At 42.3% G+C, this 27,496-nt stretch overlaps 1 long non-coding RNA gene across 2 annotated transcripts in view; it reads left to right on the top strand.

Moving 5' to 3' along the window:
- Positions 1 to 27,496, top strand: part of LOC138756287 (uncharacterized) — a 325,157-nt gene that overhangs the window by 114,038 nt on the left and 183,623 nt on the right. Inside the window, exons 4-5 of one of the 2 annotated variants that reach the window (XR_011352950.1) lie at positions 12,707 to 12,823; positions 14,733 to 15,675. The exons of the other annotated variant lie outside the window; for it this stretch is intronic. This is a non-coding gene — a long non-coding RNA (uncharacterized lncRNA). Of the gene's footprint in view, positions 1 to 12,706; positions 12,824 to 14,732; positions 15,676 to 27,496 lie in introns of those variants that run through there. 2 annotated transcript variants of the gene reach the window in all.

Consider the following 27,496-nt stretch of genomic DNA (forward strand, 5'->3'; position numbering starts at 1 on the left):
GCCTACATGGGAACCCACCTTCAAGGAGCTCTGTACCGTAACTCCAAGATCCCTCTGTTCCTCTGCATTCCTCAGTGCCCTCCCATTAACTGTATATGTCCTATTTTGGTTATTTTTTTCTGAAATGCAGCACCTTGCACTTGTCTACATTAAATTCCATCTGCCATCTTTCAGCCTACTTTTCCAAACCAACCAAATCCTTCCGTAATCCAAGAAAACCTTCCTCACTATCCACCACTCCCCCTATTTTCATATTATCTGCATATTTGTTTACCCAGTTAACCACCCCTTCATCCAAATCGTTAATATAAATGATAAACAACAGGGGACCCAGCACCGATTCCTGAGGCACACTGCTCGTCATAGGCTTCCATCCTGACAGACATTTGTCCACCATGACTCTCTGCTGTCTATCTTCCAGCCATCTCTGAACCCATCTCACTATCTCTCTATTAATCCCTAGTGACTGAACCTTCCTTACTACCCTTACAAGCAGAACCTTATCTAAAGCCTGACTAAAATCCAAATAGTCAACCGCCCTTCCTTCATCCACTTTTCTTGATACCTCTTCAAAAGCTTAACAAGATTTGTCAAACATGACTTTCCCTTCACAAACCCATGCTGGGTGCCCTGCCTATCCAGATATTTGTACATACTATCTCAAGAATACCCTCCATAACTTTCCCCACCACTGAAGTCAAACTTACTGGCTGATAATTACTTGGCCTGCACCTTGTGCCTTTTTTAAACAATGGTTTAAAAACTACATTTGCAACCCTCCAATCCCACGGCACCAAACCCTCCTCCAGTGATCATTGAAAAATCACTGTCAGAGCCCCCGCTATTTGCTCCCTGACATCCCTTAACATTCTGGGAAAAAGCCCACCAGGACCAGGAGACTTACTCATCTTTATTGACCCTTGACGCTCCAAACCCTTTCTTTACTAATCCCTATCCTTTCCATAACTAAGCCATTCGCCTGACTTATCTCACATAGACAATGTCCCTTTCCCTCATGAATACAGACGAGAAAAAAAATCATTCAATATCTCCCCCATCTCATAAGGTTCCTCACATAGTCCACCATTCTCATTTTCCAGAGGACCTACTCTATCCTTAACCATCCTTTTACTATTCTCGTATCCGTAAAAACCCTTAGGATTCACTTTCACCTTATTAGCTGTGGACATCTCATACCTTCTTTTTGCCTTTCTAATTGCCCTCTGAAGGTTCTTTCTGCAATCTAAGTAATGACCATATATCTCATCAATCTTTATTTTCTTGTATTTAGCATAGGCCTCCCTATTATCCCAAAACAACTTCCTAATTTTTCCAGAAAACCATGGCTCCCTTGAACTTTTGATCTTGCCTTTCAGCCAGACTGGAACATAAAGATCCTCTACTCTCAAAATCTCACCTTTAAATACCTTCCAATTTTCCTCTACCTCCTTTCCGATAAAAAGATCAGCCCACACAACTCTCTGCAAATCCCTTCTCATTTCGTCAAATTTGGCTTTCCCCACACAAAGACCTTCAATTTCGGACCTGACCTACCCATTTCCATGTCTTTGGCATGTCCGATACATCCTCCACTGTGAATACTGACAAAAATAGTCATTCAAAACCTCAGCCATTTCCTCATTAGTCAATATCAATTTTCCCTTCTCATCTTCCAAGGGACCAACCTTCATTTTAGTCATCCTTTTGCACTTTATATAGTTAATAAAAACCTTTACTGTTGGTTTTTCTATTTTGTGCTAATCTTTTCTCATAGTCTATATTCCCTTTCTTTATTGCTCGCTTCATGGTTCTTCGTTGTTTCTCAAAGGTTTCCCAATCTTTTGTTTTCCCACTGCTCTTGGCAGCTTTGAATACATGAGCTTTTAGTTTGATGCCTCTCTTGATCTCCTTAGTTATCCAAGGCTGGCTGTCCCCACCCTTACTGTCCTTACTTTTAACTGGAATATACTTTATTTGAGCAACATGAAAAATCTCTTTGAATGTCTTCCACTGTTCTTCTACCATCTCTCCATATTGCCTGCATTCCCAGTCTACCCTGGCCAACTCCTCCCTCATCTCCTTGGTTTACCTTGTTTAGGCATAACTCACTTGCTTTAGACCAAACTATTGTACCTCCCATTTGTATGATAAAGTCTACCACACTGTAATCACGCTTTTCAAGAGGATCCCCAATTACAAGATCGCTAATTTTACCTGCCTCATTGCACAGGTTCAGTACAAAGATAGCATGTCCACTTGTAGGTTCAGTAACATGCTGTTCAAGAAAGCCATCATGTACCCATTCTATGAAGTCCAGCTCAGTGTTGCTTTGACCAACTTCATTCACCCAATCTAGATGCATGTTAAAGGTCCCCACGATAATTGGGTTTCTATCCTTATCTGTCACTATTTCCCTGATCTCAGAGCATCACCCCACCTCCCTTATCTTCCTGCCTGTATTTCCTTATAACCTGATACCCTTGGATATTTAATTTCAAATCCCCTCCGTCTTGCAACCACATATCTGTAATAATACGTGCTTGTATTGATTTACACCACAAGTTCACTGACATTTGTTCGAATACATTCAGATATGACAATAAATTCTTAAACTCTTGCTCACAACAGTCTGATTGGTGAATATATATTATGAAAGTGAAAGGAAAGCTCAATGTTAATTCACCAAAATCGTATAGGATCTATCAATTTTCAAATAAATGCTTTTATATACAAGGCACTATTCATACAAGAGGATAAATATTTTATTTATTATGGAAGGCTTTGTATTTGGCATGCAAATGCTAAATGTCGTTCAGGTTAGAATAAACCCAACTTTTTCCCATTCTTCTATCTTCTGTTTGGATTGTAATGTTATTTTTAGAGAATATTGTATGAAGGAATAGATATTTTAAAAGTCTGTAAGTGGGAGGTGGGTCATCATTAAGCAAACATGTACACAGCACATTTTAATTTCGAAATGTCTAATGTTCTGAGATGGATTCTGGCAGTAAATATTGAAAAAAACTCTGCAGCAAAATTATTGTTGAGGTCTGTCGAAGAAGGTAAATCAGAACGTTAAATGAATGTAAGTTAACTGGCGGACAGATGCTTTGGAAGAATTTTTGCCATTTATACTTCAGATATTTGCAAAATATATTTTAAATGCTGGTGAATACCCAAAAATGCTCCATATTTCTCAGATATTATTGGAGCATGTGATACATTATTTTTCTTTGAAACTATTTACATTTAAGTTGATTAACAATTCTAAAATATGTGCAGTTTCTTAATTTCAAGCTGATACATATTAGAGGACTATTTTTTTCAGTAGTGATATTGGCAAAATCTAGGCAAGATCAACCACAAAAGTTTGGGGAGGCTCTAATGCTAAATAAGTTACACCCCCCAAAAAATGATACCCTTGGTCTCCCCTTACCATTTATTCTTATATAAGAACAAACTCATGTGCCAGAAAAAAATTGATCTCATATTCTGATTGACTTTCCATGTTCCATATCATTGCATTGGTGAATGTGAAATATGGTTGAAGATGATTAAACTCACACCATTCTGTGAAAAGGGATGGAATGCAAAGAATGTAGATGAGAGCTTGAAAACAGACAATACTAGCTCGAAGGCCTCTTCTTATCAGGAGCCCCAAGGATGCAAGGATCTGGTTCAGGCTGGTACAGTAACCTAAGGTAGTCTATAGCTAGTACTGCGCTTGCTTAATAGAGACATGAATATTAACTTAGACGCCCCTGAGGAGGGAATGAACTAATTAACATAACATGCGATGTATGAAGAGGGAGGAACTGAGTGATACCTGGATTGATGGAAGGGAGAAGGAGAATTTTCTAATGTATTGGGATTCTGATTGGAAGAAGGTAAATGAAGGTGGGGTGATGTTGAGCGTGGGATTGTACAAAAGAGTGATGATTCTGAACCTCTGGTGTGTCTCCAGACCAGGGACACTGCAGACTCCAAATAAAGCTGAACCTGTTCTCCAAGACTTTGTCTCCAGAGTAATGATTGTGAACACTATATTTCACAGCATATCATCTTTAGTTTACTTTCTTGGACGCATGTTTGAAAAAGAATTTCCATCTCCAGAACATCGTTTATTAAGAAAACAAGTGGAGCCATTTGGTGGTTTCCACACTCGAGGAATGATATGATAAAGATAGAGAGGATACATGACAGATTCACAAGGATGTGGTCAGAACTGCAGGGCTTGAAATACAAGGAGAGGTTGGATAATCTAGATTTTTTTCCCCCTGGAATGCCAGAAGATAGAGTTTTACAAAATTGTAAGGGGCCATAGATAGGATGGATAGTGAGTCTTTTTCCCAGGACAGGAAACCTACAACTGAAGGGCATAGGTTTAAGGGGAAAGATTTAATGGGGACCTGAGGGGTAAGCTTTGTTTCGCACAAAGGTGGTGGATATTTGCAATAAGCTGCCCGAGGAAGTAGTAGGGGTGAGTATAATTAGAGCATAAAGGCATTTGGACGGGTACACAGACAAGAAATGTTTGGAGGGATATGGGCCAATTGCAGGCAAAGTGGACTAGCTCAGGAAGACACTTTAATGGGCATGGATAAGGAAAACAAGGCCTTCTTTCTTCATGATCCTATGACTCTAAATGGTTTTTTATGTTTTGTGATTTTTATTGGGGCACTCAGTCCAATTGCTTCATAAGTGATTTATTTTGTGTGAAACCCAGTTTTAGCTGTATCAATAAGAATGTAGCAGGTTTTCACTTTTAAATGTATATCGTTTAATGAAATACAAAAACAAACCTTCCATTCCACTGCCCAAATGCACCATCTCATGAAGATTTTGTATGTCATGCAGTGAATGCCTTCATTCAGATCTGTAAACTGCAATCCAATGTGGTGCTTTAAGATAGCAGTTTGCCATTTCTTCATTGTTTCTGGGCCTTGCTCCATAAACACCTAGCCCAAGAGCAAAAGCCTATTAGTAAGGGGTCATTTATAAGTTTAATTGAAACCCACAAAGACTTACACCTCTGTTCCTTTACTCAGAGATACTGAAGTTCATAATCATTGTTTACTTCAGATAACATAAACATAAAGATAAAGAAATGAACTGGAACTCATAGAAACTGGAGGGACCAGCAGATCAGGCAGTATTCTGGATAGAAATAGTCACTCTTCGATTTGGGTCAGCACCCTTCATTGAGACTTGATAAAGACATTGACTGACCCACTGAATCCTTCCAGCTTCTCTTTGTTCACTCACAATTCCAGCCTCCGCAATTTTTGTGCTTTGCTATTGAACTGGAACCAGTTTGGTTTGTGCAGTTTAATTGCGCATTGCATAGATTCACTGTATCCTTGGGGAACAGGAATGGATCCCATTTAAAATCCATATTGTGATGTCTCAGTGACCAAGCACACACAGTGAAGTTAATGAATGAATGTTTACTTTCAAATTAAAATAAAAAAGAACTTGGAGTGGGAGTAATTTTATAAGTTTTTTTTTAAGAGGTTGGTAGCCAAGTGAGAAGTACAAAGTAAAATTGTGAAATTTTAGCAATTGAGATTAATGCCATGATAGATTGGAGTAGAGTCTGTGGGAGAAATGATTGATGTGACAGTGCTAGTTTGAAAATATCTCTTCAAAGTAACCCTTCCCTCACTTTCCACAACTAGGATATCCAGGGTCTATACTGAACCAAAGTAAACCCTGCAGTGTGTCACAAATATCTCTTTGCACAACTCTCGAGCTTGAATGTAATCATACAGGAGAATGTAGAAAGCTCAAAGAATTAAACATTTTAAGCATGAACAAAATTAATGTCAGCTTATGAACAAAGATGTGAATGTACTTTTGCATTTCCTTCAGTTATGTCTCATATAAGTTGGTTAGACCCCACTTGAAGTATTGTGTTCTGTTTTGATCACTGTGTTACAGGAAAGATGTTGTCAAGCTGGAAAAGGTGCAGAAAAGATGTATGAGCATGTTGACAGGACTTGGGTGAGCAGATTAGGGCTTTATTCCTTGAAGCGCAGGAGGATGAAGGGTGATCTCATAGATGTGTTCATAACCATAATAGATCAAGTGAATATACAGAGCCTTTTGCCCAGAATAGGAAAATTGGTAACCAAAAGCAAGGGTGGAGAAATTTAATAGGAACTCGAGGGGTAACCTTTTTACACACAGAATGGTGGGTGTATGGAATGAGCTGGAGGAGGTAGTTGAGGCAGGTACTATTGGAGCATTTAAGAAACATGGACAGGATGGGTTTAGCATGATATGGGCCAAGCGCAAGCAGGTGGGACATTTTGTCGGTGAGGGCAAGTTGGGCCATGGATCTATGACTCTAGATGTGGGACCATTAATCACATTAAGAAAAAAATAGAAATGTTGGCTGAGACATTTGTATCATGTGCTCCATTTGTTTTCATCATCTCAAACTTAACAATGAAACATCTTCTCCTCCAATGAGCAGTAGTCAGAGGAGATTAAAATGAAAATTAGTTTCAAATGAAGGAAAATGCTGTAGAACTAATATGAAACTGTAATGAGAAGACTTGGATACCATGACCAATTTTCACCTCCACCTCTTTGCTTTGTTGCGGTGTTCCTTAAGGTAAGGGAATAAGTGGTGGTGGCCTGCAACCAACATGATCCCAACTCTGGATTTGCCTGGTTAAGATGCTCCTTATCTACAGGCCAAAATCTCATGTAATCAAAAAATATGAGTTGTTGACAGAACTGAACATTTAGTATATTCTTTGAGGTCAAGTTAATGCTCATACATCTAAACAAGAGATTCAATAAACATCTAATTTTGGCTCAAGATGAATTCCATTCAAAAATATTCACTCTAAGTCTTGTTTTCCAAATTTTAAAATATAAACCTGACAGGAAAGGTACAATTCTATATGATTCTTCCTCGTGTAATTGAAGGTTAAATGTAGTAAAAAAAATTAAAAATGGCGTATATGGCAGATTTAAAATGAAAACAGAAAATGTTGGAAATATCAGCAGGGAATGATGTTGATGATAAGCTTATTGTCATACGTGTTGTACAATGTACATATGCACTGAAATTCTTACTTGCTGCAGCCAAACAGGTAGTTGCAAAGCAAAACTTTGAGAGTAAACTAAATGACTTAAATTTTATTTTTTTTTAAAGTTTAGACATGTAGCACAGCAACAGGCCCTTCTGGCCCAAAAGCTTGTGTTGCCTAAAAACTCCAATTAACCTGAACTTCCACCCCTCCCTCCCCCGTGTGTGTCTTGAAGGGTGGGAGAAAACAAGAGCACCTGGAGGAAAAGAAGACAGTCACGGGGAATCTCAGACAGCACCAGATTCAAACCATGGTTGCTGGCACTGTGCTAGCATTGCACTAACCGCTACGCTAACTGTGCTGCCCTAAAAGATACAACATTAAGAGAAACAATAAATATATGAAAGATAATAAATAATAAATACAATAACTCTAGCGCAAAAAAAAAGTGATGCAACAGAACGGGCAGCCCTTTGCTGGTGTCAGAGCGGGCAGCCCTACGCTGGTGTCAGAGCAGTTCCTGATTAGTGTACCAAGGGGAAGTTTAAGAGACTAATAGCTATTGGATAAAGACTGCTCTTGAATCTTGAGGTGCTGGCCCTTAGTCTTCTATAACTTCTGCCTGAAGGTAGCAGTGAGAGAGGTTGTGACCATGGTAATGGGGGTCCTTCATGATGTTGCCTGCCTTCTTGAGGCAGGGCTTTGCAAAGATGTCTTCAGTGGATGGGAGGTCGGATCCTCTGATGGACATGGCTATGATGACTTCCTTCTGCAGCCTTTTGTGTTCCCGGGCCCTTGAATTGCCAAACCAGGCCATGATGCAACCAGTCAGTATACTTTCCACATTACACGTGTAGAAGTTTGAAAGAGTATCTGATGACATGGCCAATCTCCTCAGACTTCTTAGGAAGTAATAATGTTGGTGGAGCTTCTTCATGGCTTACCTCAAAGTGCTGGCTCTAGGAAAGGTCTTTGTTCTTTCCTAAAATCAACAATCAGCTCCTTGGTTTGTGTGATATTGAGACCAAGATTGTTCTTCTGGCACCACCCAACAGGTTCTTGATCTCCATCTTGTATTTTTATTTATTATTTCCAGATATCCGGCCAACAACGATAGTGTTGTCAGTGAATTTGTAGATAGAGTAGGAGCTGAACCTGGCTACACAGTCATGGGTCTACAAGGAATGGAGTAGGTGATGGTCAGAGAGGAGGTCACGTTATGAACTGCATTGATTGGGGTCTGCCAATGAGGAAGTCCAGGATCCAGTTGCAGAGGGATGGACAAAGTTCTTTATGTTGGTCAGAGATGTTGCTGGTATGATGGAGTTGAATGCCAAGCTGTAGTCAATGAACAATAGCCTGATATAGATGTTCATCAAAGTTATCAAGCACAAAGTGGAGAGCAGTGGATGGAGACTGCAATTGACTTGTGATGATAGGTGAACTGGTGGGTCCATATCCTTCCTGAGGTAAGAGTTTTGTAACCATCCTTTCAAAACACTTCCTTACAGTAGATAGCACTGGCTGATAGCCATTGAGGCAGATTACCTTCTCTTCTTGGGCGCTGGAATGATGGATGCCCTTTTGAAGTAGGTGGGGATCTCTGGCCACTGTTGCGAGTGGTTGAAAATATTTGTGAAAACTACAGCCAGTTGGTTCACACAGGTTTTGGGGACCCAGCTAGGTACATTGTCTGAGCCAGATGCTTTCTGAGGACTCACCCTCTCCAAGGTTATGTTTCACCTCAGCCTCAGAGACTGGAAGCGCAGTGTCACCAAGGTCAGGTTGCTTCTGTGGTTGGCTGAATCAATTTGAAACATTTATTTTCTCATAAGAAACTAAATGTATCCAAAACACCAGTTAAGTTTGGCAATATTCATGTTTATAACTTTTGTGGGGGGGGGGGGGGTGAGAGTGGGGAGGGGGGATGGTTCCATAACTTTCTCTTTATATTTTCCTTGGAAAGTTAAAAACAAATTCTTTCTTTATTGGTGAAGGTAAATCTTTTTTTTATTTTTATTTTTTTTTTCAATTTTTTATTTTTCACACCATAAATCACATTAACCATGATACATACTTTTTCCTTTTCACACATAAATCTTGAGGTGGGGATTTTTTAAAAAGTGGTGTGCCTGCACCTTGAGTTCTCATTCAACTGAATGTTTTTCACTGAGGTTTATTTCCTCTTGTATCTCTCTGGTTGTAGACCATATCCTTGCACAATTTTGCTGGTTATTCCAGGCTCTCTGATGGGATGCTGGTCTTTAGTAAAGATGAGTTTTCATTTAAAAAAAAATTAAATTTAGATATACAGCACGGTAACAGGCCATTTTGGCCCACGAGTCCGTGCTGTCCAATTTACACACAATTAACTTACACCCCAGGTATGTTTCAAATGGTAGGATGAAACCGGAACCCTAGGGAAAACCACACAGACACAGGGAGAACGTGCAAACTCCTTAAAGACAGCACAGGATTCAAACCCCGGTCCCAACTGCTGGTGCCATAAAGGCGTTGTGCTAACTGCTACACCAACCATGCCACCCAAACTGTAGATGCCTGACAGACGGCTAGTAAGAGTCAGCCACAGTGATATGTGACCGGATGCAAGCCCCTTATGAAGGCAGGTTTCATTCTCCATTTTCTCGTAACTATCTAACAGTTTAAAAGTGACCTTTACTGAATTATTTAAAGTGATGTTTACTTTCCAAATATTTTATGGTGCTTTCAAAGGTCTGAAAATGTGAACCGGAAAACTTGTAGAATGTCACGGTTTATAAGGGGGGTGGGAGCAGGGGGCAGAGAGGGAGGTACACTGGCCTTCGTTGAGTGGGTCATAGAGTACGAAATTAGTAATTCATGATTGAATAGTATACAGCATTGATAGGACCAAACTTAGAGTACTACATGCAATTTTGAGCTATAGGAGGGTTGGAAAGGGTACAGAGAAGAATTCCTAAGATGATTCTGGAACAGCAGGGGTTGAATTATGGGGAGAGGTTGGATAGACTAAGTCTCTTTTGCTCCAGAGAATAAAGACCAAGGGTCATCTGATGGAGATTTATGAAATCATGAAGGGCTTAGAACAATATAGCATAGAAACAGGCCCTTCAACCCTTCTAGTCAGTGCTGATTTTTTTTTTCCCACTATCTGCACTCAGTCCTTTAGCCCTCCATACCCCTCCCATCCAGGTACCTGTCCAAATACTTTTTAAATGTTAAAATTGAGCCCGCATTCACCACTTCAGGTGGCAGCTTGTTCCACACTCCAACCACTCTCTGTGTGAAGAAGTTCCCCCATATATTCCTCCTAAACTTAATCCCCTTTCACCCTTAACCCATGTTCTCCAGTTTGTATCTCACCTATCCTTGGTGGAAAAAGCATATCTACATTTACTCTGTCTATCCCCTTCATAATTTTAAATACCTCTATCATATCTCTCCTCATTCTTCTCTGCTCCAGGGGAAAAAAATAAATTCTAACCTGTTTACTGTTCCCTGTAACTCAGTCACTGAAGTCTGGGCAGCATCCTAGTAAATCTTCCCTGCACCCTTTTAATCTTTTTGATATCTTTCCTGTAGTGAGGTGAGCAAAACTGCATACAATACTTCAATTTGGCCTCATCAATGTCTTATACAACTTTACCATAACATGCCAACTCCTGTACTCAATACTTTGATTTATGAAGGACAATATTCCAAAGTTCTATTTATAAACCTATCTACATGTGATACCTCTTTCAGGGAATATGTATTCCCAGATCCCTCTGTTCTACCACACTCCTTTCTTGGTTTGCCCTTCCAAAATGCAACACCTCACATCTGTCTGCATTAATTCTAGCTGCCATTTTTCAGCCAATTTTCCAGCTGGTTCAGATCCCTCTGCAACCTTTGAAAACTTTCCTTGCTGTCCCCAACTCCTCCAAGCTTCTTGTTATCTACAAACCTGCCGATCCAACTGACTGCATTATCATCCAGATAATTGATATAAATAACAAACAACAATGGACCCAGCACCAATCCCTGAGGCACACCACTAGACACAGGCCTCTGGTCTGAGAAGCAATCATCCACCACTCTCTGGGTACTCCTGTATACCCAATGTCGAATCCACTTTACTACCTCGCCAAGAACACCGAGCGTCTGAACCCTCCTGACTAACATGGGACTTTGACAAAGGTCTTACCAAAATCGATGTAGACAACATCTGCAGTCTTCCCTTTATCACTTCCTTGGCAGCTTCCTTGAAAAACTCTACAGCATTGGTTAAACATGACCGATCATGTACAAAGCCATGTTGACTATCCCTAACCAGTCCATGACTAACCAAATACTTGGATATCCAATTTGTTATTATACCTTCCAATAATGTACCTACTACTGATGTCAGGCTCACCACCTTAGAGTTTCCAGGGTTACTTTTGGAGCCTATTTTAAACAATGGAACAACTTGAGCTGCCCTCCAATCCTCTGGCATCACACTTGCAAAGGGCCTGTTTTATGATGACCCAAAAAAACCCTGAAATTGCTGGAAATGCTGAACAGGTCTGCAGTGGACAGAGAAACAGAGATAGCATTGCAGGTCAAAATCCTAAGAGGGAGAGATATGAAAGTTTAGTTTGGATGAGGTGCATGAAATTGTGAAATATTTATGTTGATACTCAGAGAGCAAGATGTTCACTATAGACCATTAAAGATACAGTATTCATTGGACAGTTCAGAACAGCCAACATTAAATGACATCAGTTAGAAAGGGTGCAGAAAAGATCAACAAAGATATTACCGGGACTATAGTTATAAGGAGAAGTCCCAGCTTCCTTGGAGTGCAAGAGACTGAAGGACTGCATTTCAGAGTTCTAAAAAACCTGGAAGGTTATACTTTAAATAAGGTGAATGGTCACAGTCTTTTTCCCAGATAGGGAAGTGTCAAACTAGAGGGCATAGATTTAAGATAAGAGAGGAAAGAAAATCAAAAGGGATGTGAGAAATGACTATTTCATACAGAAGGTGGTGGGTGTATGGAACAAGCCGCTAAATTAAGCTGCAAAGGCACATCTAATTACAATGTTTGAAAGACATTGAGACAGATACATAGAGAGGAAAGGTTTAGAGCAGTGGTTCTCAACCTTTTTCTTTCCACTCACATACCACTTTAAGTAATCCCTATGCCATCAGTGCTCTGTGATTAGTAAGGGATTGCTTAAGGAGGTGTATGAGTGGGAAGGGAAAGTTGAGAATCACTGCTCTAAACCCAATTGTTACTGAAATATTTTTCTTGAAAAAATTGTCATTGGACCATTTCCTTTGGAGTTATGAAACCGTGCACCTAATGAGTCAGTTAGGTATGATTAAAACAGTGGCTTTTCTAACTTTTTCTTTCTACTCACATACTACCCTAAACAATCCCTTACTAACCACAGAGCACCTATGGCATAGGGAATACTTAAAGTGGTATGTGAGTGGGAAAAAAAAGGTTGAGAACCATTGGTTTAGAGGGATATTGGACAAATGTGGCAGTTGGGTCTCGCTCAGGTGGTTAATTTGTTTGGCACCAATGGGTTGACTTGAAATAGTTTTTCTGTGCTTGTAGCTCCTTTCCAATGGATTCTGAATAGAACCTGCCAGAAAATTTAAGTTGATCTAAATTCTTTAATTTTCTTCAGATATAACCAGAGAATTAAAGAACACTACAGCTCAGAAGCGGGCCCTAATCTGGGCTGAACCATTATTTTTTCTAGTCCTGCACCCAGACCATAGCTCTCCTTCTCCCTCCCATCCACGTAAGTATTTAAATTTTTCTTAAACATTAAAATTGAGCCTGCGTTCACCACTTCATCTGGCAGCTCATTCCATGGCCTCACCACTTTCTACGTGACAAGTTCCTCCTAATGTTCCCTTTAAACATTTCCCCTTTCATGATACTAACTCAAAAATTGCTACTTTGGAAAAAAAAATGAACAGGGAACATGCAAGCTTCCTTTTTCAATACACAGGCATTTCATTTGATTTTGGGAAGCACTGTTAGTGCATTGCTGTTACAGCACCAGTGATTGGGACTAAGGTTTGAAATTGGCGCTGTCTGTAAGCAGTTTGTATACTCTCCCCGTGTCTGCATGGGTTTTCCCCAGGGGTTCTGGTTTCCTCCCACTGTTCAAAAATATACTGGGGGTTGTAGGTCATTTGGGTGTTATTGAGCGGCAGGGGCTCGTGGACTGGAAGAGTCTGTGACTGTTCTGTACGTCTAAATTTATTAAAAATTATAAATGTAAAAATTATGTCTCATTCTATTACTGCACTTTTTGGGTGACCAGCTTTTGACTCCGGCTACTTATCTGCTTCAGCTTGTCTTGTGATTGCATTTGTTACTTTAATAGTCAGGAGATCCATTCTATTCAAATGGAGAGACCCTAAACTACCTGCTATGTTTCAATGGTTTTTCCAAACTATAGCCTGTTAAAAGTTGGAAAAAAAATTATAAGTGGTACTATTGACCCTTCGGTTAAATTTGAAGAAACGTAGAGACCATTCATTCAACATTTTCACATGATGGAAGTTGATCCTTTTTGAATCCTTTTCAACATTTTTTTTGTGAGTGTAGAGGAGCAGAATTAATTGTTTAACCGCTGACACGTGGTAGCCCAGCTTTTGTTTTCTTTCTTAGTTAGGGGGATATTTTTGAAATAAAATTTGATTCTTTTACTTGTTTGAGAGATTGGGAGGCTCAGTTTACACATGTTGCTTGATGTCTGTGTTTGTAAATGTTGTTAATGCAATCCCGATCTCTTTGTATCATTCTTGTGTTTATTAATCTGAAGCGTAATAAAAAGATTTTAAAAATTTGCCAGGATTGAGTGCGCTGATGGAACCAGTGCTGAAAGAGCTGCCAGAGCATGTGGAGATTCATTTTGATTGGTGCTGTGATACTGGGGAACTGGTGCAAACCTGGCCTCCCTGTTGCTGCTTTGTTTGAAGTGTGGACTTAACATTTGCCCTCAGCTAATGCTTCTCTAACAGTGGTTTTGAGTCCTGAAAACACGAAGACTGAAACCTACACCCGGGGCAGCAAAATGAGTATGGATATTACTAGGGGCTCGGAGCAACTGTTCCACAGATTAACAGCCTCTTCAGAACCTTCAGTCTCTCTAATCACTTCCAGTTAGAGTTGATGGAAACTGCTGCCACTTTGTCGATTGCACAAGTTCAAAGGTCAGCAACCACTGTTGCGATTGTTACTGTGGGTAAATCTCTGGGCTGTGGTGGTGGGGAGTGGGGGTGGGGGAGAGGGGTGATGAAATCCATCTTCCAGCACCAAGTGACAAGAAGCACTGTTGAATCTGAGTGGACTGTCAATACATGGAGCAGATGCTGCCAGTAGTAAACTGTGGTGACTCTGGTCAGGTTGCATCCATAAGCCTCAAATCTGAGCAATATCACTGCTTGCCCCAGACCCTCCAACACCACCCTCCAAAGATGGCCTCTGCTTCTCCACGTTGAGTCTGGACTGTGAGTGGAGGTCAGAGATTTTCAGCAGATTCTCCATGCACAGGGCCAATAAAGTGATGTATGTCACTGTGAATGTTTGGAATGGAGGATCGAGAGCACTCTAATGAATTGGTGGTCTATGGGGTAATGTTATGCTGGCATCAGTATAGCGACTCCTGATTCTTTACCTTTCTTTTATACCTGCAGCCTCATTTACATTTAAAAGACGTTGAGTTGTGGTGAAGAATGGCTCTGATTTTAATTATGGTTGCCAATCTTGCATAATTACATTTCAAAGCCAATTTGCACTCCAAGATCCAACAAACAGCGACGAAGTTGATGGAAAATTTTGGAAGTTTTGATTAATGGATACATTTTGGCCACGACACCATTACTCTTCTTTGAATGGTATTAATTGACAGGTTTACATCTCGCCCTTAAGATGGTAGAAAGTTGAAATTGGGTGTGCTAACTGTGGAATGTCAATGCAATGCTTTGAAGTTAAGGAGCTAGATTTCAGAAGTGAGATGCTTTATAATTGACCAATTTTCTTCAATAGGATTTCAATAACTCTTCTAGCAGAAACCTTGTCAGTTAGTGTTGATCTCAGGTAATGAGATGGTGAAGGATAGAATGTTGGACCCAAGCCATTAAGTCCTTCCATGGCTTTATCATAGAAATTCATCTTCCACACTTGGTTCCCTTTAGATGTTTCTTCCCAAATCTGCTTCTGTGTATAGCTAAAAAGTTTTTTCAATTAATATTTCAACTGACAATAAATAACATTAATTGATAAGTCACATAAATTCAAAAATTAGAAAATGCAATCTTGGATTTTGTTTTTGCACTGTTTGACGCGAGTTAATCACTGCTGAAGCAATGAAGAATGTTAACCTTTACTTGATGAGAGAAAGCAGATAAGGCAACTAACTGGGCACAGATGTACAGATTGGAAGACTGATTTCAACATAAAAGCAATAATTCTTGCATGCCTGACCTGTAGATTTTAGCTTTACAAATAGCTACTCGTCACATTTAAAATGTTTTGTGGTAGCTCAATAAATGTGCAAGAGAGAATGGAGCAGCAGGTTCTGTTGAAAGGGTTAGAGGAGATTGCTTTGAAGCAAAAGCAAATGAATAGACCTTGGATGGGAATTTTTTTCAGCTCTGTGTGTATTTAATGTAAAGCTGAATATATCCTAATACGTGTGTTGTTTGCATTAAAAATTATCTTCAACAAATGTCTTGGATCACATTGTTTAACAAGTACAATTAATATTAGATGTTTTTCAACATGACATGAGAACTATATGGTTTAGATGTACAAAGGAGCTTTAGAACGGTTGAACAAAAATGAAAATAAGCATTTAGGTTTATGACTGTACATCAAAGAGGTTATTGCCCTGAAATATTAACTCTGCAACTGTAGCTAGAATGGCTGGGTGTTTCTAAACTTCCATATTGGAATTCTCTACAGTTGTGACGTGCTGTGGTAGCAGCAAGCAGACACAAAACACAAAAGACTGTTCTATAGGCTTTATTCTGCTAAAAATCTGTACACACCAGTTTTAGCTGTGGTGGCTCCCGAGTGACTGGCTCAGGATTGTCAGCCAGCCAGGTAGAGTCAGCCCCCAGATGGTCCTTCTGCAGGTATAGAGATCGCCCCCTGCAATAGGCTAATGGTTATAACACCACATTCACCCACTTCTTAAAATTATCCTCGGGGTGGGGGGGGGGTATGGCAGGTAGTATTTAGAGATTTATTTACAGGTTTAGACGGTCTGGTGGCTATTGGAGACTCACTGACCGCCACAGGGTTGGCTCCTAGTCAAAAGTCGGAGAGGGTGTTTTGGGTGCTGGAGGGCTAGTTGGGTCTGACGTGGTTGGGCCGGGCGCCGGAGCGGACAGTCATATGTCCGTGGTGGCGTGGCCAGGTCGGCAGGACAGGGAGGTGCTGGAGGGGTGGGGGGAGTAGTTCAGTCCTGTGTCCTGGATGGGCCAAGGAGGCCCGTGATGGGGAAATTGTGTTGGGTTGAGATGAGGTGGTGGTGTTAGTGATAGTGGTGGTACTTCTGCTTGTGCCAGATCCCTGGATGAGATGGTGTCCTCACAGCCACTGGGATACCTGATGTAGGTGTAGTTGTGGTTGGTGTGAAGGATGTTTGTGCAGAAGCACCGATCACGGAGATGTGAGCCACGCTGGGAGGGAGGTTCCAGTCGCCGATTTCCTGGGGAATGAAAACAGGCATTCATGAGGGGTCTGATTTGTAGCCATGTACCAGAGTGATCTAATGGCGTGGAGCGCCTTGGGGAGGGCTTCTTGCCTGTAGTCCACGGACCATCCTTTGAACCTAAGGGCCAGGAGGACTACCTTCCAGATCACCCCATTTTTATGCTCTACCTGCCCATTGCCCCTCGGGTCATAACTAGTCATGCAACTAGTCGCAATGCTTTGTGTCACCAGGTGCTGGCACAGCTCCTCACTCGTGAAGCTGAACCCCCAGTTACTGTGGATGAATGCTGGGTAGCCAAACATGGTGAAGACCTGTGTCAGGGCCCTGATTGAATTCAAGAGTAGGGAGGTTATGATGAAATTGTACAAGGCATTGGTGAGGCCAAATTTGGAGTACTGTGTACAGTTTTGGTCACCAAATTATAGGAAAGATATAAACAAAATAGAGAGAGTGCAGAGAAGGTTCACGAGAATGTTGACAGGATTTCAGGGTCTGAGTTACAGGGAAAGGTTGTGCAGACTGGGGCTTTTTTCTCTGGAGCGTGGAAGATTGAGAGGGGACTTGAGAGAGGTGTTTAAGATTTTAAAAGGGACAGACAGAGTAAATGTGAATAAGCTTTTTCAATTAAGAAAGGGGGAGATTCAAACTAGAGGACATGGTTTAAGATTGAAGGGGGAAAATTATAAGGGGAACATGAGGGGAAATTTCTTTACGCAGAGGGTGGTGGGGATGTGGAATGAGCTTCCGGCAGACGTGGTCGAGGCGGGATCATTGGTTACATTTAAGGAAAGACTGGATCATTACATGGATAGGAGGGGACTAGAGGCGTATGGACCGGGTGCTGGTCAGTGGGACTAGGAGGGTGGGGATTTGCTATGGCATGGACTAGTAAGGCCGAACTGGCCTGTTCTGTGCTGTAATTGGTTATATGGTTATAACGGTGGTCATGAAAGTGTCAGGGCAATGGATGGCAAAGGGAAAATGGGAGTACTCGTCTATAACCATGAGGAAGTACACGTTCTTGCTTGTGGAAGGCAGGGGCCCTTGAAGTCGATACTGAGTCGTTTGAAGGGTTGGGTGGCCTTGACAATATTGGCCTGGACAGGCGGAAGAAGCGAGGTTTGCACTCCGTACAGACCCTGCAGACCCTGTCATGGTCTGGACCTCTTGGACAGTGAAGGGGAGGTTCTTGGACTTCATAAAATGAGACTTCATAAAATGGTACAGGCGTGTCACCCCCGGGTGACAGAGGGAGTCAGCCTGCACTGACGCGCAGGTCCGTGATAGGGTGTCAGAGGAGTCATTGAATTTCCCTGGTTTGTACTGGATGTCTCCAGTGCAAGATCTTGTCATTCTTTATCTTGCCTTTGTGGGTGGTGCTGAACATGAATGCCACTGCATGCTGGTCGGTGAACATCCTGCCAGCCAGGTCGTGCCGCCAATGGCAGACTGCTTCTACGATCCTTGGGCCTCCTTTTCAATGGTTGAGTTTCTGAGCTCTGAACCATGGAGGGTTCTGGAGAAGAAGGCAATGGGTTTCCCTTTCTGGTTGAGGGTCTTGGGGAGGACAACATTGGAGGCATCGCACTCCACCTGGAATGGGTGTCCTCATCCATGGCATGCATCGTGGTATTGGCAATGTCCTGTCTGATGTACACAAAAGCTGCCTGTGCCTCGGGTGGGAGGGGAAAGGTGGAGGCCTGGGCCAGGAGTGGACTTTGTCCGAGAAACGGGGAACTCACTGAGAGTAGTAGGAAAATAGCCAAGGCACCTGCAGAGAGCCTTGAATTTGTGTGGGAAGGGCAGTTCCATTAATGAATAAATGCATTCCGGGTTGGGACCAATGACACCATGTTCCATGATGTACCCTAGGATGGCAGGTAGTGCTGGATACACACTTCTCTTTGTTGTAAGGGAGGTTCAGATACTTGGCCGTCCAGAGAAACCTCTCCAGGTTGTCATCATGGTCCTGCTGGTTGTTGCCGCTGATGGTGACATTGTCCAGATATGGGAAGGTCGCTCTTAAGTTGTGCTGGTCTACCATGCGGTCCATCTCCCTCTGAAAAACAGAGATCCCATTAGTGACCCCAAATGGAACTCGGCGGAACTGGTAGAGGCACCTGTCTGTCTCAAAGGCGGTGTAGGTCTTGTCCCATGCATGGATTGGGAGCTGGTGGTAGGCCGACTTTGATCGTGGAGAAGACCTTGTAGCGGGCTATCTCGTTGACCATGCTGGCTATTCTAGGTAGGGGGTAGGCGTCCAGCAGAGTGTACCAGTTGGTGGTCTGGCTGTAGTCAATGATCATCCTCGGTTTGCTGCCCCCTTTTACCACCAGGACCTGGGCTATCCAGGCACTGGTGCTGGGCTCTATGATACCTTCCACAAGATGCCATTTTACCTCCATCTTGATGAAGACCCAGTCAGCCGCTATTGGCTTGCAGTCTGGCATAAGGTAGTCGAAGAGGGTGATCCGCAGCATGAAGAGGCCACAAGTGGGCTGGGGGTGGTCGGATTGTGCGCTGTGGAGTGTGAGCAGGGGGAGGGGCCCACCAAAAGTGAGGGTGATGCTTTCTAGGTGGCACTGGAAACTAGCCCAAAGAGGACTGGGGCACAGAGTTTGGACATGACCAGGAGCCTGAACCTGCTGTATGTCTCCCACTTTACCGTCAGATCAACCGAGCAGCACCCAAGGGCTGTTATGGAGCAGTCCTGGGCCATGAAAGCTATGGCAAACTTTGTGGGTAAGATTTTGAGCTTTAATGTCCGTGCCACGTTCGGGTGTATGAAGCTCTCAGTACTACCGCTATCAAACAGGCAATTTGTTACCTTCCCATTGACAGTGATGTTCATCATTGAGTGCCCAAGCCCATGTGGGATGTCCCTCCTTAGGGTGGTGGCAGCTAGGACCATCTTCGGGTCTGAGTGACTGCTCCCCAATAGGTGAGGAGAGTGGCGATCTCTGTCAGTGTGGGGTGTGCGGGTGGGCGGTCTGGTCAGCACCCGTGTTGACCACGTTGTTCTGTCCCAGGTGTTGTGATGTCACTGGGGCCCGAATGGCCCAAGATAGTGGCAGAACCTGGCTGGCACAAAATGGCAGCGCCCTGCAGGCACGCATGGTGTCAGCATGGCTCGGCCTCCCCATTGCTCGCATAGTCCGCGCTGGTGAAAGTGACATCAGTGATCCTGGTGGAAGTATCTTGGAAGAAGATGGCGGTGCCTGAGGTGAGCACACCACTGCAGTGCTCATCGGAGATGCGGCCAGAAGTGGCATCGATGGAGCGGGTGGACGTGGTACAGCAGGTAATGGCGTCATCTGCACTTTGCATGTGGTGATGTCCAGGGGGGATTGTTTGTTGATCACGGAGGGCTGCCGCTCTCCTGGCAGGTCTAGGGAGACACACTTTCGAGTAGTGACCTTTCTTGCTGCATCGGGTGCAAAGCGAGTTTCAGGCCAGGCAGCTTCTGCAGGACCCTCTGTCTGACCCACACTGGGACCCGCAATACTTACAGGGACGTGGGGTGCCGGCAGCAGCAATTGTCTCCTACACATGCAGTGTCTGGGCTATGGGAGTCATCTGGGTTAGCCATACTGAATGCTGGAGGATCTGGGAGTCAAAGGCTTCAGTATGAAGGGCTGCAGCCTTCAGGGAGTGAACCACCTCCACTGTTCTGGAGAGTGAGGCGATGTTGTCTTCCAGCAGTTTCTGCTGGACACTCTTTGATCGTAGTCCTTGCACATAGGCATCCTTGATCAACTGATCCACCTCCTCTTTGGACACTCTGGTCTCGGCCAGGTAAGGGTGGGCCAACTCCCGCAGGACCCCCCAGGTAGGCATCTGCTGTCTCTCCTGGCTGCTGAGTCCCGATGCTCAGCAGGTACCTGGCATAGACCAGGTTCGTAGGGATCTTGTACATAGCCTCGGATGGCTCTTAGTCAGTGCAGTCCTTGATGGCCTTGAACGTTTGAGGGCCAAAGTTTGTGTGGAGTACCACGAGGTGCTTCAGGTTCGTGTTGATGACCTTGGTCTGTGTTTGGATGACTGCCTTGATGGTGTGCTTCCAGATTTCGAAGCATGCCTGGGCTTTCGGGTGCTGAGGGTTGATCTCCAAACTTCCGATTGTCAGGAACTTCTCCATGGTCATCTTCAAATTTTAGCTGAATAAATTGTGACATGCTGTGGTAGCAGCAAGCAGACACAAAACACTGCATTGCAAGCTTTATTCTGCTAAAAGTCTGTACACACCAGTTTCAGCTGTGGTGGCTCCTGAGTGACTGACTCAGGAGGTGCAGGCTCAGGCTTATATTCGGGTCGGCTGATTGACAGCCGGCCAGGCGGAGTCAGCCCCAGGTGGTCCTTCTGCAGGTACAGAGATCGCCCCCTTCAATAAGCTAGTGGTCATATCACCATAACAGTGCCTCTGGTGAAATTGCCTGTGAACACACTGCTGATGGTTTACATACAATGCCAATGAGCACAATGCAGTGAACTCTTTAAAAGTTCTGATACAGTTAGAAAACTCAATGCTCAATTTCTAAAAGTCCATTGCTCCCAGGCACCCTTCTCAACTTATGGATGGGATAAAAATTGCAACAAATCATCCTTGAGGTACCTTTAAATTCCATGGGACCATACCTGCTAATTGGGCAGAATTTTAAAAGCCAAACCATAGCTAGTAGGGCAGATGTAAACATTATGTGGCAAAGTGGCCACCATGTCAGCCAATTCAAGAATGATCTGCCCAAATACATCCTATTAACCTACAATCTCCCATACCTTTTGAAAGGTGGGAGGAATCTGGAGCACTAGGGAAAAAAACCCATGCATACATAGGGAGAACGTACATACTCCTGACAGACAGCACCAGATTCAATCCCAGTTTACTGGTGCTGTAATAGTGCAGTGCGAACGGCTACTCTAACCATGCCAAAAGCTATTAAAGGAGCTTTCTTCCCTCCCTTCCATTAGAAGGGGGTCAGTGAGATAGGAAATCTCAGATTAATGTTGTAAGATCTTTTGTGACTGAACACCGAAAAGGGTAGGGAGAGATTATACTTTGAGTAACAGAGCATGCAAATGGAATCTTTGGCCTGGGTTGAACATCAAGAATCCTCACTCTTCAATCCTATTATTAGTCCTCCCATATTCTCCCCAATTCCCCCAGATCAACTAGGTCAACTCTACAGTGGCAAATTAACCTACAATCCTGCTTTGGGATGCAAGAGAAAATTAGAGAACCTGGAGAAAACATAAAGTTCATTATCATCTGACTACAAATACAAGAAGAAACAGTGCTTCTCTGGACCATGGTGCACACTGTTATGTACTAAATCAGCAACAATGGACATACTGCAAGACAATGGTATTTTCAAAAACAATTTTTATTAATAACTTTTAATAACATAACACTTCTTACTTATCTCTAAAATTAACACCACTATCCACAAGTGTGTGTGTAAAAACCAAAACCATTATATTTCAAGCACAATTCTAAAGAGATGATTTTTAAAGTTCAGTCAGTTTTGTTTTGAAACTCAGATTATTTAAATTGTTGCTCAAAAGTGGTCACAAAGTATTTTGAAACATCAGGTCATTAGACTTCTAAAACTCACAAATTTCTTGATGAGTTGTTTTCAGAGCAAGGTTTCTTTATATGAATGATTTTTCACAAACCCTACCCACTTTTGCATGGCCGTTTTGGATTCTGTGTTTCCTGTGAAGATTTCACAAACCCAACCATGAAGAGCCATGTAGAAATATGACTGTCCTCTCTCTCTTTAAGAGACAGTCAGAAGTGATCATTCTCTTTTGAAAGCCACTTATTTTGTATATCTCTCATGATAAGGAGAATACAGTATTGAACAGCATCTCTCCTTTAAGAGGCTACTGTTTTTCAATCCTATCTGAATTGTTGGATGGTAAAGGCCTTTCTTCAATCCATCATAACCTACAGGATGGTAAGGTGGCTTCTGCTCTCAAAACGTCACCTGTTTCTGTAATATTTTCTCTGAATGTCTTTAATCATGTGACATGACAACATTACTGTTTTTGAAGCTCAAATTCCAAAGGTTAGAGTCTCTGATAAGTCTGAGTCTCTGATAAGCAAAAGGCTGTTTTCGTTTAAACAGATGCCATCTGAGTCTCCATTCAAATAATATGGGTAAACAAGCCTTTTGTTTAATTCAGTGGTTTTCAAACGGCCCCCTGAAACCACTGTTTTAATCATACCTAATTGATTCATAATGTGCAATGGAAGTGGGCGAATGACATTTTTCTCAAGCAAAATATTTCATTAACAATTGGGTCTAGACCAGTGATTCTCAACCTTCCCTTCCCACTCACATACCACTTTAAGCAATCCCTTATCAATCACAGAGTCATGATGGCATATGGATTACTTGAGGTGGAATGTGAGTTTAAGGGGGCAGTTTGAAAGCCACTAGTTTAATTATGACCTCCTTGAGCAACCCCATTGTCCGAGATATTTCAATGGACAAACACTTCCAGTTTTATTGGGGTTGCTTACCAGACTTTGCGACTCTGAAAATGACTTCTCTCTCTGAGTGTAATTGTGTATCTGTAGGTGTGCCCCTGTGTCCAAACCTACAAAAATAACTTTACTAAAATATATATATATATATATATTTTATACCTAAAGATTAATAATAATAATACAGTTCCATCACATACACATACACACACAATGCACAGTACATAATTATCACATATATACATCAAGTTGTAATTTAAAACAAATATTTTGGGATGATATACCAGGGTACCAGATACTATTCATTAATCTCATAGCCTGTGGGAAGAAGCTATTTCTCAGCATGATCTTCATGCTCCTGTACCTCCTTCCTGATGATAGTCAGTAAAAGAATCTGTGTGCTGGATGGCAAGAGTCCTCAATATTTCTTTGAACCCTATTTAAGCAATGTCCCTGGTAATTGTCGTCAATAGAAGAAAGGGAGACCCGAGTGAGTTTCTCAACCATTTTGATGATCCTCTGTACTGCACCTACTATACCATGCAATGATGCAGTTAGACAGGATGGTCTCAATTGGTTTTCAAGATGGAGGCTGATAGCTTTGCCCTCCTCAACCTCCAAAGGAAGCATTGGGGCTGCTGCACCTTCCTGACTAATTGTTGTGGTCCAGAATAGGTCATCTATTATATATGCACACTGAGGAATTTTGTGTTCTCTACTCTCTTTAGGATGGAACCAGTGATGTTTAGGGGAGAGTGGATGACCTCTGTACACCTGAAGTCCACAATCATCTCCTTTGTCTTGTTCACTTTGAGACTCAGTTTGGTGTTTTCAAACATTTTACGTCCAAGCTCCTCTCCGTAAGCAGATGAGGCCTGAATGTTATTGGGCTGAGTACACAGCCCTGACGTGTGCTAGTTCTCAGCATAATCGGATTGAGGTTTTGCTACTAACCCAGACTGACTGGTCTTTTGGTCAGAAGTCCAGAATTCAGTTTCAGAGAGGGGTGTTGAGTCTCAGCATGGACAGTTTATCCACCAGTCTTTGAGGTATGATTGTGTTTAACATCGAGCTGAAGTCAATGAACAACCTAACGTATGAGCCATCATTCTCTGGATGGCTCAGGACCAAGTGGAGGGTTAAGGCTATAAGCATCATCTGTGGATCGGTTTGGATGGTAGGTAAACTGAATGGTCTAATGCTGCTGGAAGGTATGATATGATATGTCTTTTACCAGTGTACTTCATGTTCATTGAAGTAAGTGCCACTAGGCAATGGTCTTAGTGCAGTAACCATTACTTCTTGGGCACCGGGTTGATGGTGGCTGCCTTGACTTCTGTAGGGACAGTGGACTGCTGCAATAAGATGTTGAAGATGTCCGTTAGGACTTCTATTAGCTAGGGCATGCAATCCTTCAGTAGCTGACCAGGTACATTGTCTACTTCTGCAGCTTTGAATGGATTCCCTCTAGATCAGATCCTCCTGGCCTCAGCTGCAGCTATTCAGCATGCCTATTCTTTAGGGGGAAATGAGGCTTTCTTTGGTGTCTAATGGTTTTTCTCATCAAAGAGTGGGTGGAAGCTATTCACCCTGTTATGGGCCCAGAGGACTCCAAAACCCAGCAGCAATAGAAATTCACCAAGACAAATGGTTACCTAAACAAAAGTTGCTTTAATTATATTTAAACATGAAAACAGGATCAAACTTTAACTTATTACTATCAACTTAACCTAACATAACCCCCTTCTAATTCAAAGCGTACATGTATGTAATGTGTGTAAAAGTTCAGAAAAGTTCTTTAATTCAAAGTCCAATATCACTTCTCATTCCTCCAAGTTCACTGGTTGCAGGCAATCTTATACTGTGCTCAGAATTTATCATTTATGAATTTCACCAGGCTTTGGTGCTTGAAAGGTAAATGGTTACCACTCATGAAGGTTCTTGTCAGTTTTTATTTCTCGTTGGACACCCTCAACTGATTCTTTTTGATCAGCCACTTCAGTATCTTTCCGAAGAAACTTGCCCCATCAGGGTTTTCCAGATGATGACCTCTTTCTTTCAGGTCACCACAGAGTTCCTTTTCTGTTTCCCTTATTTGAAGTGAAACATTAGACTCTTCTTGCATGGACCACAAAGGTAGGATGGAGATTAGGGTAGAAGGTAAAAAAGAGAATATATGTGAGGGTCTTTCTCTGAGATGCATATATTATAATGCAAGAAGCATAGTGAACAAGGTAGATGAGCTGAGAGCATGGATAGATACTTGGGGTCACGATATTGTGGCAATTAGTGAGACCTGGCTACAGGAGGAGCAGGACTGGCAACTTAATATTCCAGGATACATTTGCTTTAGATGTAATAGATCAGGAGGTAAAAAAGGAGGAGGAGTTGCTCTGCTTGTTAAGGAGGACATTACTGCCGTGAGGTGGCAGGATGGTATGGAGGGATCGACCAGTGAGGCTGTTTGGGTGGAATTGAGGGGTGGAGGAGGCAAGAGGGTGCTAATAGGGGTGTATTACAGACCACCAAATGGGCCAAGAAAATTAGAGGAACAAATTTGTAAGGAGATAACGTATATGTGTGAAAATCATAAGGTAGTGATCATGGGAGATTTTAACTTCCCACACATTGATTGGGATACCCATACGGTTAGAGGGCTGGATGGGCTGGAGTTCGTTAAATGTGCTCAGGATTGTTTTCTAAATCAGTTAGTAGAAGAACTGACTCGGGACGGTGTAATACTGGATCTCCTGTTAGGGAACGAGCTAGGTCAGGTAGCGGACATTAATGTTGGAGAACCAATTGGGTCTAGTGATCATAATTCTGTTAGTTTTAGGGTAGTTTTAGGGAAGAGCAAGGAGAGGCCTAAAGTTGATGTTCTGGATTGGAAAAGAGCAAATTTCGAAGGAATAAGAAGGGATTTGGGGAGTATTGAGTGGGACAGGATATTTTCAGGTAAGGATGTTAATGAAAAATGGAGGATATTCAAAAAAGAAATTTTGAGGGTACAGAGTAGTTATGTCCCAGTGTGGATCAAAGGAAAGGCTGGAAGTCATAGGGAGGCTTGGTTTTCGAGGAATATTGGAAATTTGGTTAGGAGAAAAAGGGAGGTGTACAAGAGGTATAAAGAGCAGGGAGCTGAGAAGTTGAAGGAGGACTACAAGGAGTGTAGAAGGAATCTTAAGAAAGAAATTAGAAAGGCCAAAAAAAGGCATGAAGAGGCTTTGGTTGACAGAGTAAAAATAAATCCAAAGAGTTTCTATAAGTACATTAAAAGTAAAAGATTAGTGAAAGATAAAATTGGACCCCTTGTAGATAGCGAGGGTAGGCTGAGTGAGAAGTCAGAGGAAATGGGGGAAATTTTGAATGATTTCTTTGCCTCAGTATTCACTAGGGAAAAAAATGTTGAACCAGCTGAAGTAAAGAAAAATAGTGGGGAGGTCATGAAGCATATAAGGATAACCGAGGAGGTATTGATGGCTGTGTTAAAAAAGATAAAGGTGGATAAATTTCCCGGACTGGACAAAATATTCCCTAGGACACTCAGGGAGGCTAGTGGACAATTAGTGGGGCCATTAACAGAGATATTTAGGATGTCACTGGCCACTGGGGTGGTGCCAAAGGATTGGAGGGTGGCGCTTGTGGTTCCTCTGTTTAAGAAAGGGTCCAAATGCAAACCTGGGAATTATAGGCCTGTAAGTCTGACGTCTGTGGTGGGCAAGTTGATGGAAAGTGTTCTGAGGGATGCTATTTACAAATTTTTGGAGGTACAGGGATTGATAGGGAGTAATCAGCCGGTTTTGTCAGGGGTAGATCAAGTTTGACAAACGTGATTGAGTTCTTCGAGGGGGTTACAAAAAAGGTTGATGAAGGGAAAGCTGTGGATGTTGTCTATTTGGACTTTAGTAAAGCTTTTGACAAAGTTCCCCACAGGAGGTTAGAAAAAAGGTGGAGGCATTAGGTATAAATAAAGAGGTAGTGAAATGGATTCAGCAATGGTTGGATGGGAGGTGTCAGAGAGTAGTGGTAGAAAATTGTTTGTCCAATTGGAGGCCGGTGACTAGTGGAGTTCCTCAGGGATCGGTCCTGGGTCCACTATTATTTGTTATATATATTAACGATCTGGATGTAGGGGTGGAGAATTGGATAAGCAAGTTTGCAGATGACACAAAAATTGGTGGTGTTGTGGACAGTGAGGAAGATTACCATAGATTAAAAGGTGATTTAGGAAGGCTGGAGGTGTGGTC

The sequence above is a fragment of the Narcine bancroftii genome, chromosome 3 (assembly GCF_036971445.1).
Source record: "Narcine bancroftii isolate sNarBan1 chromosome 3, sNarBan1.hap1, whole genome shotgun sequence".
Classification (NCBI taxonomy): Eukaryota; Metazoa; Chordata; class Chondrichthyes; order Torpediniformes; family Narcinidae; genus Narcine; species Narcine bancroftii.